The sequence below is a fragment of the Talpa europaea genome, assembly GCF_964194135.1.
Source record: "Talpa europaea genome assembly, chromosome: 9".
Classification (NCBI taxonomy): Eukaryota; Metazoa; Chordata; class Mammalia; order Eulipotyphla; family Talpidae; genus Talpa; species Talpa europaea.
This window is the reverse complement of record NC_140076.1, coordinates 39,937,098-39,945,195: the sequence shown is the minus strand read 5'-3', so window position 1 is coordinate 39,945,195 and position 8,098 is coordinate 39,937,098.

Genomic DNA, 8,098 nt, shown 5'->3' with positions numbered 1-8,098 from the left:
TATTGTCAAAGGATCTTATCATTTTCTTCAAGAAACTCAAGCTACAAAGCAATAATGGGAATATATTTATAGTCACTCACCTGCACTTTTAGTCTTCTCGTTCTCCTTATCCTTTCTGATTAATTTATTCACTCAACAAATATTCGCTGAGCATGTACTAGTGTAAGCACTGTTCTAGACACTGGAGAAGCAGTTTTTTAAAAGATAGAATGAATTTTGCTCTTAGGGAGTTTAGGTTTGAGTTGGGGAGATAGGATAGACAGCTGGGAAGATAAAGGAATGAGATCACTTAGATAGCAGTACTTTCTACACGGGCAATAGAATGTATTTGGTTAGTGGTCAGGGAAGGATTCTCTGATGAGAGGCCTTTGAGCTGAACCCTAAGCAATATGCAGAACTAATCTAACACTGTCCAGGCAAAGGGCACCTCAAGAGCAGAGGCCCTGAGGCTGGAACAATGCATGTGCTTTGGGAGAGAGAGAAAAAGCCATTGTTACTGGAGTGAAGTAGACACGGGAGAGCATGGATGTGAGAAGGATGGAGGGGGTGGGTGGGGGCCAGTGTTTGTAGGATATTATAGGCTGTAAGATGTTTGCAATTTATTCTAAGTGCAATTTGGAAAGTTTTTAGGAGTGGAGTGACGTGACCTGGTTTATGTTTTTTAAAAGATGACCCATGTCATTTATCCATTGGATGGTTTTTAAGAGAGCATTTCAGCATACCTTTACCACCTGGGCTCACTGGATTGGGTGACTGAGCTGCAGAGGGAGATGTGTGGGCCTGGCAGGAGGGAAGGCTAAGCACAATGTGCAGAATGCATGGAACCAGGGAGGCGAAGAGGAAGCCTGCAGGTGTTCCAGGGCTTGTACGCACTGAAGAGGAACATAAGACTACCACGAAATGAGACTACCACAAAGCCTTGCAGACCAAGCTAAGCAGATTGAACTTTGTCCTCAGGGCAAAGAGTTTGTGTTGACACAATCAGATTTCTGCTTAAGGTGGACAAGACTAGAAGCAGAAAGACAAGCTAAGATTGTGGCAGTAATCGGGGAAGAGTTGGGGGTGACTATGCAGGCCAGCAAGCGTGGAATGGAGAAACTTAGGTGTGAAAGGGGTTGGGATCATAAGCAATAGAACTGGGAGATTCACCACATGGGGGGAGTATGGAGTCCAGGGAGGTTCAGGGGAACTTTGAGAGAGGATGGAAACTTCTGGCGCCCAAAGTGAGGCAATCCCTTTTGATGCTCCCATCTTAGAGAAATAGCACCAGGTTGCAGCCACTATTTGGGCACATGGATGGGGGAGCAGGGCTAAAAAAGGTAAAGGTCCTTTCTTGAAGGAGAGAGCAATGAACAAGAAGATTTTCCAATGTTTGTGTCTGAGGTGCAAGAATTTACAGTTAGATCTACCTAGCCCTGGGATTTTCCTGCTGCTAAATCCAGTTGTTTTTCAAGAGCTTCCCTTAAGCGCTCTTGTAGAACAGCAACATGTAAAATGAGGCCTCTTACTTTTGGTGTCTTCACAAGTAAGTGCAGCCATCGCTGAGCACCTGTCTGTGCCAAGCTCTGAAGAGACAAAGAAGAGCCAGAGCGGGACGGAAAATCTCTCATGAAAAGCTTTGCAGAGTCTGCTGCCACCTCCCTCTCACCTCTTTTCTCTGGTTCCCCCGCGACACCTTGCTGCTCTTCTTCTTCATAGTTTTTGAAAAGTTAACAGAGTGAAAAAATAAAGTTTAGGCACAATTATAAAGAAAGCATATACATCTATGTGTTGCAGCCTCAGCAATTTGTGTTTGTCTCAATTTTCTTCAAGTCAGGAAAACTGAAGAAACAAAAACCACGCAGAGAGGCGTTTCTCGGAGCAGTCCTGGGCCCTGTTTTGTGAACTGTAATTGACATTCAGGAGTGGAGCCCTGACTACTAGTTCACTGTAATATTAGTGGACACTTGAGCATTTATTGCTATGGTCTTCCTAATAGCGCTATCATTTTCTAGCAGAACTAGAAACTACTTAAGGCCAGACTTAAAGAAAAAAGTTTATATATATGCTGTAATCCATTGGTACAGAGTAGGTTACGTAAACAATAGGCCTTGTCTAAATCTCCAAGTCTGTCATAGCCCCATAGTAGCCTTATGACATCCTGGACAATGTTACTTTGCCTTTCTGAGCCTCAGTTTCCTCATCTGTAGAATGGGGCTGAGCATGGTGTCTACCTCCTAGGGTAGCACCTAATGAACAAGAGTGTAGATCCCAGAGCCAGATTGTCTGGGTTCTTATCTTAACTCTGCCACTTCCAACTTCCCCTTTTGAGCCTCTTTTTCTTAATCTGCAAAATGGGGGTGATACTGACACCGACCTCATTGTAAACAATCATCATTCACTGCTAGAAGTGGGCCCCTAAGGAAGCACTACACACAGAGAGGGTACTATTTCACTATAAATAAATAAAAAGGACTTTGGAGAAAATGTAGTAAAGTCAAGTGACCGGCATGGTGTCAATGACCAAGATTTGCAGCCTACCCCAACTGTTCCCTCACTTCCAGCCTGTCTGGGGATTGGGCATGTGGTCAATGCTAGATATGTACTTAATGGGATGGCTTTATCAACGCTAAGAAATATGCTGTCCTCCCTGGCCTTCGAGGTTTCTGTTCTTTCTTTGCAAGTAAAAGCTGCTGATGATTTCAGAGCCTTGTGAGGGGAGATGTGATTTTCCTTATTTACTAACATTTACTTGGACTGGTATCTGGGACACCCAAAACATGTTATGAATCAGTCAGAGGATAACAAGATCTGCGGTACTGTACAGATTACTCACTGATTTGACATTTGGGGATTTTTGCAAAATGTTAGGGAACATTTGACAAGATGCAAATTGCTGTATCCATAAAGTACATTTGACTCTGCGGATGGGTGGCACTCTCCCCTGATGTGGTTACATTTGTTCCAAGCACCAGCTGTTGCAGCCTGACAAGGTGGCTTGCTTCATTTTTCCCTACTGAAGAAGAAAGTATTGGAATGCTGCTATGAAAACATCATTAAAATCACGAAGCACCTACTAAGTGCCAAATATCGTGACATCTCTTGTCTCATTTCCTCTTCGCAGTAATCCTTTCTTTATTGTTAGCATCACTGGTTTTCAGAAAGGGTACTGGAGTTCAGGGAGGTTAAGTGACGTGCTGAAGACCACATAGCACTGACGTTCCTAGGCTGGAATTTTGAACCAGCCTGTCCCTGAAGCCTGGATTCTAATCTGCAGGCTGTCTCCCAGACCACAAGGGCATCTTCAGATTCTGACCGAGTTCTTCCCCCCGAGACTGGTGAAGGACTGGAAAATTTCTTGGTTTAGTCTTCAAGTTGAAGGTTCATCTTTGGCCATGAAATCTTGTTTTGTCCTGTGTTATTGTGAGAACTGAATTAGGTGGTAAATCTGGAATTTGAAGAGGTTTCTGTTATGACTTTGTTTTCAAAGTCAAACCAGGAGGACGGTGTTAAGAGACCCAGAACGGCCCTTCCAGGTCCCCATCTCGGGGCACCGTTATCATCCTGAATTATTTTTGGCTTTGTACCACACGGCTGAGACTTACCATCCCTTGTCAGGAGGATTTTTCCCTGCTTCCTCTTGGCTCTGGGAGAACAAAGGACGTATGTGCGCAGGATCTGGGTGTGAGAAATCTGGGATACTCAGGACATAGGAATATAGGGCCCTTGGAGAAAACCTAGCTCCTGGGGGGGCAGTTCTCAGGGGATCCCCATTGTATGGAGGGGCCGTTCCAAGAAGAAGGCCTCCAGAGAGGCACTACACATATCAAAAGAGCAAGTAAAGACTTCCCGGTTCCAAAGGCCACTTCAAAGGCACACTCTTCCACTTAACATTCTGAATGAAAGCCAAAAATTCATTTAATAGGAGTAAGAAACTCCGAGGATTTGTCACACATTTCCTTATAGCTGCTCTTCACTATCTTTGTAGGTATTTCAGACCTGCCCAAATAAACAGCAAGTTTCTCAAAACAGAGATTATATGCTCTGCCTTGTTCTTCCCAAATGGCTGTGTAGGGTGTAAGTGCTCAATAAATGCTTGTTGAAATGAAAGTGATCCCTGGCACCAAATCCATCCTATGAGTTTTAATAGTTTAGTACTTAACACTTTAAGCACTGTAAGTATAAAAGTTCTTTCCCTTCTTGGAAATATTAAGAAGTCTCTCTTTTTTTTTAAAAAATGATGCAATAAAAACCTGGAAATATATAGGGGTACATTTCAAGTATGTGGTATAAAAGGCCAGAACAAAGGTTCCCCATTTTTTTGACCTTGGAAATTCTTTTTTAATGACATGGATCCCTTTGCATGATCATAATTGTGCTTTTACAAATAGGCTACACAACTATTGGTTGTATATACTTAGAGAAACACAATGACAAAATATTGTTGTAGTTATATTTCTTTTATTCAGTCCAACAACATCTATAAGCTGTGATGAAAAGAGTAGTGCTGTTTGTGGTCCATTATTTAACCTACTTAGCCTCAGGTTGTGTGCTCATGTTCACCAGGGCAATACCACCTAGGGGGTTCCAGCCCAGGTAGGCTCTCTTGAGTTTGGGAACTGGTGGACTAGGAGTTTGGAGGTATTTAGCTTCTTCGGGTTTCTCTTCCTTTACTTCCTCTTCTATACTGTTGAAAGCCACAGCAGTGTTAGCTGTTGCAACTCAATTAAGAGTACAAATTCCAAATGCAAATGGTGAATGGCTGGGTTTATTCTTTGGGGACTTAATTACTCTAGAAGTGATCCAAGTAAAACTGGCCCCCACTTAAAGCCTCATTGTACACTGTCCAAATGTTCTCCTAAATGTCACCCTCAGAGGCAAAGAGACAGCAGGGGCTACTGCATCCACCCCCACCCTGCTTCTCAGCGTGGGTCCGATTCTCATTAGCTGGTCAAGCCAATTCACTTCTCTGGAGCACTGTAAACTCATCTGGAAAATGGGGAGATGGAATTAGATAATGTCTGAAGTCCCTTCCAGGTTGTGGGGTGTACACATGCCCTGCAGCACCTGAGCCATGGCACCAGGTTCAGAGTGCCACCAAGTCTCTCCTCCTATCAAGTCACTACCCGCAGTAGCCAGTCTCCAAAAAGTTGTGCTTAAAACTATGTTGCTGGGGGAGAGGGAGCCTTCATTTTTGGTGTCCTATTATTAACCTTTTTCCAAGCTCTGTTTTAGGTCGACTCATCTGAGTTGAACATGGACTGTTTGGATTTTTGCCCAAGCTGTTCTCCGAGCCTGATAGCACATTCATTACTCCCTACCCATGGTTTCTGCTAAATGACCTCGTTAGTGCTCTAATTACATGTTGCTCTTCAGAAAGCTGGGGGTGGGGGTGGATGAGTTAACGAAGGCTGAGTACGGAGATGGAGTACATTGTAAACACACTGAATGACGCCTACCTTCCCCTGGCCTGATTACCCGTGGGGAGTTGGAAGGGAATTTTTCCTGCTCTTTCCTCTTCTTCCTTTGCCATTGCACATTAATGATAACATGAACACATACCAAATGTGTTGGTAATATGTGCGTTTGATAGCTGGATGGTGATATTTTCACAATTTATGTACGTAGAACCAACAATGAAAGAGGAAAAAAAAACCTAAGGGGGAAATAAATGAAAACAAATGCTTTTTGAGCGCCTACCATGTGTTTACGTAGGGTTTTGTTCATCTTAGCAACAACTCTAAGGGTTAGTTATTATGCTTGATTTAGTAATGAAGAAGCAGGTTCAGGAAGATTTTAAAGTGTTTTCCAAGTGCCCAAAGCAAGGATGTGGCAGCGTTCTGAATTGAACCCAGGTGTGTGCGACTTCAGATCCCATTGTCCCATGCTACCTCTTCATTCATTCAGTCACTCATTGGTTCATTTGTTCACTTATTCAACAAATGTACTCTGACTTCTATGCAATGGCCACGTATAATCATATAACTTTATAGACTGGATATTAAACTTAACACTACAGATTCTTCAGATAATCTAAAATAGTAGTGTCTCCTCCCATAATAATTTTCTTTCCTCTCAGGCTTCTCACACTTGTGCCGTGGAGGTCAGATCACAGACCTGAAACTCAAGACCCTGGAAGGTATATTTACAAATGGACTTAAGTAGATTTATCTTTTCAGTTGAGGAAACTGAGCTTCGATGACTTGTGGAAGTGGTAAACTTTACTCGAGCGTGTTTTCCAGGATACCAAGCGTGTATTTGACTTTCCTGGGAGTGTTGAGAAAGATGAATGTGTTCCATAACAAAGATTTTCAAATGCTTTCAGAGACAGTTCACCTTTGGCTGTGTTTGCATATGAAGAGAGGTAGATATCCATTGTACACAAAGGCTGATTTGCAAGTGACTTTAATTTATGCTGGTTAACTACAAAACTACAAGGGTCAAATTTTATTGAAAAAGAACCCGTCTTCCAAAGTGGATCTCTGACATATGTTGGGTTTTCTTTGAGGCTTCCTTTTGGGTGTTGTTAAGGTGAACTAGTTGAGTCAAATACTTTCACTGGTCACCTTTTCTCTGTCACATATTTTAGAAAGTGGCAAGTGCAATATGTTGAGTGATGAGAGATGTCCACTTAGGACCAAATAAATGATGTGAAAGTAATATTAACAGAGTGCAACTTTAACCAATGATGAACTTTCTTAAAACATGGGGGTCTTACCCATCTGATTACTAATTAGTATTTCAACACAGAGCTTAGAATTTTGCAAACCAAGCATTTAAAAATGTGAGCATTGTTTGTTTGACAGACTGTCAAGACACTTGTGCAGGCTTAATGTATTAGTTTATTCTATAGCAATCAAGTTGTTATTATAACTACAAGAAAACCGGAAAAATAAGACTCACAATCAAATCAACCATCGGAATGAAGCTAACAAAGCCCATAACTTTGAGCTGTTCCTTGAATCTGTTTGTTGAATCTGTTTGTTGAGTTGGGGGTGTGAAACAGCAGGAAATCATTACTGCGTGTGATCATAGTTTTAATGATTCCATGAGAATATTATATGTATACTTCAAAATAAATTATAGATCCGATAGTAAAAGGCAACTCCTTACTCAACATTTATCAATTTGGGAGAACTGCTTCCTTCTTCTGCAAATAAGTCATTAAGTTGCAGGTTTTACCACTGAATAACTTTTGGAAGAATTATTCAAACCTTCTGAAGTAATTCACTTGTTTTCCTCTTGTATTTTTAAAACCAAAAATGTACACAGGAGATGCAAATATGCCTCTCCAATTTTTGAATGACTGGACAAAGCAGTGTTAAAAATTCAACAGCACTAATTACTAGCTGAGCAGTATAAAAACCTCTGAATAAATGTCAGCTTAGGAGATAAGCTCTTATCTTAATCTAATGACTCCACAGACTTAATTTGTCAGGCCAGCCTAGTTGATGAAAAACAGGTTTCTATTCTTCAGTGTTAGCAGGAACATCTTTCCAAATCTTTGAAGTTTATAGTTATACCATCAGTGTCATCCTGTAAAAATCTTGTGACCACGCCAATTTAATTCCTATTGTCTTGTTACACTAATTAAAGTTGTTCCATCCCTGTTGGACAAATATCTGAAAGTGAAGTCAATATATTTTTAGGTTTGCTACATTTTGAACTAATCACCCTTACCTCCTGGTGTTTGGTTTTTTGTTTTTTTTTTTTTTCATTGTGCTAGAACATCAGGGGCCATCTATCTTCACATGAGAAACTGAGATTTCCAGAGAAATCAAATAATCAGAGGAATCATTCATTGAGATGCAAAGTAGCAGAGAAGTTAAGTGGAAGCTCCGAGATAGAAAAGCTGGCATAAAATTTGTTCTGTTCCTTTTAAGTTGTATGACATTGGGTACACTTCTTAAACTTTTTTAGCCTCACTTTAAACACCTATAAAGGATAATCGTGGATATTATGAAGGTTAAATAAAATAATTCATGTAAGTATTTAGAGTGCCTGACCCTTACACTTAATACAGATAAGCTTTCATTCATTCACTGGCTCATTCATGCATTCATTCATTCATTCAATCAACAAATCCATATTGAGTCCTAACAAGTCTGTAACACAAGCT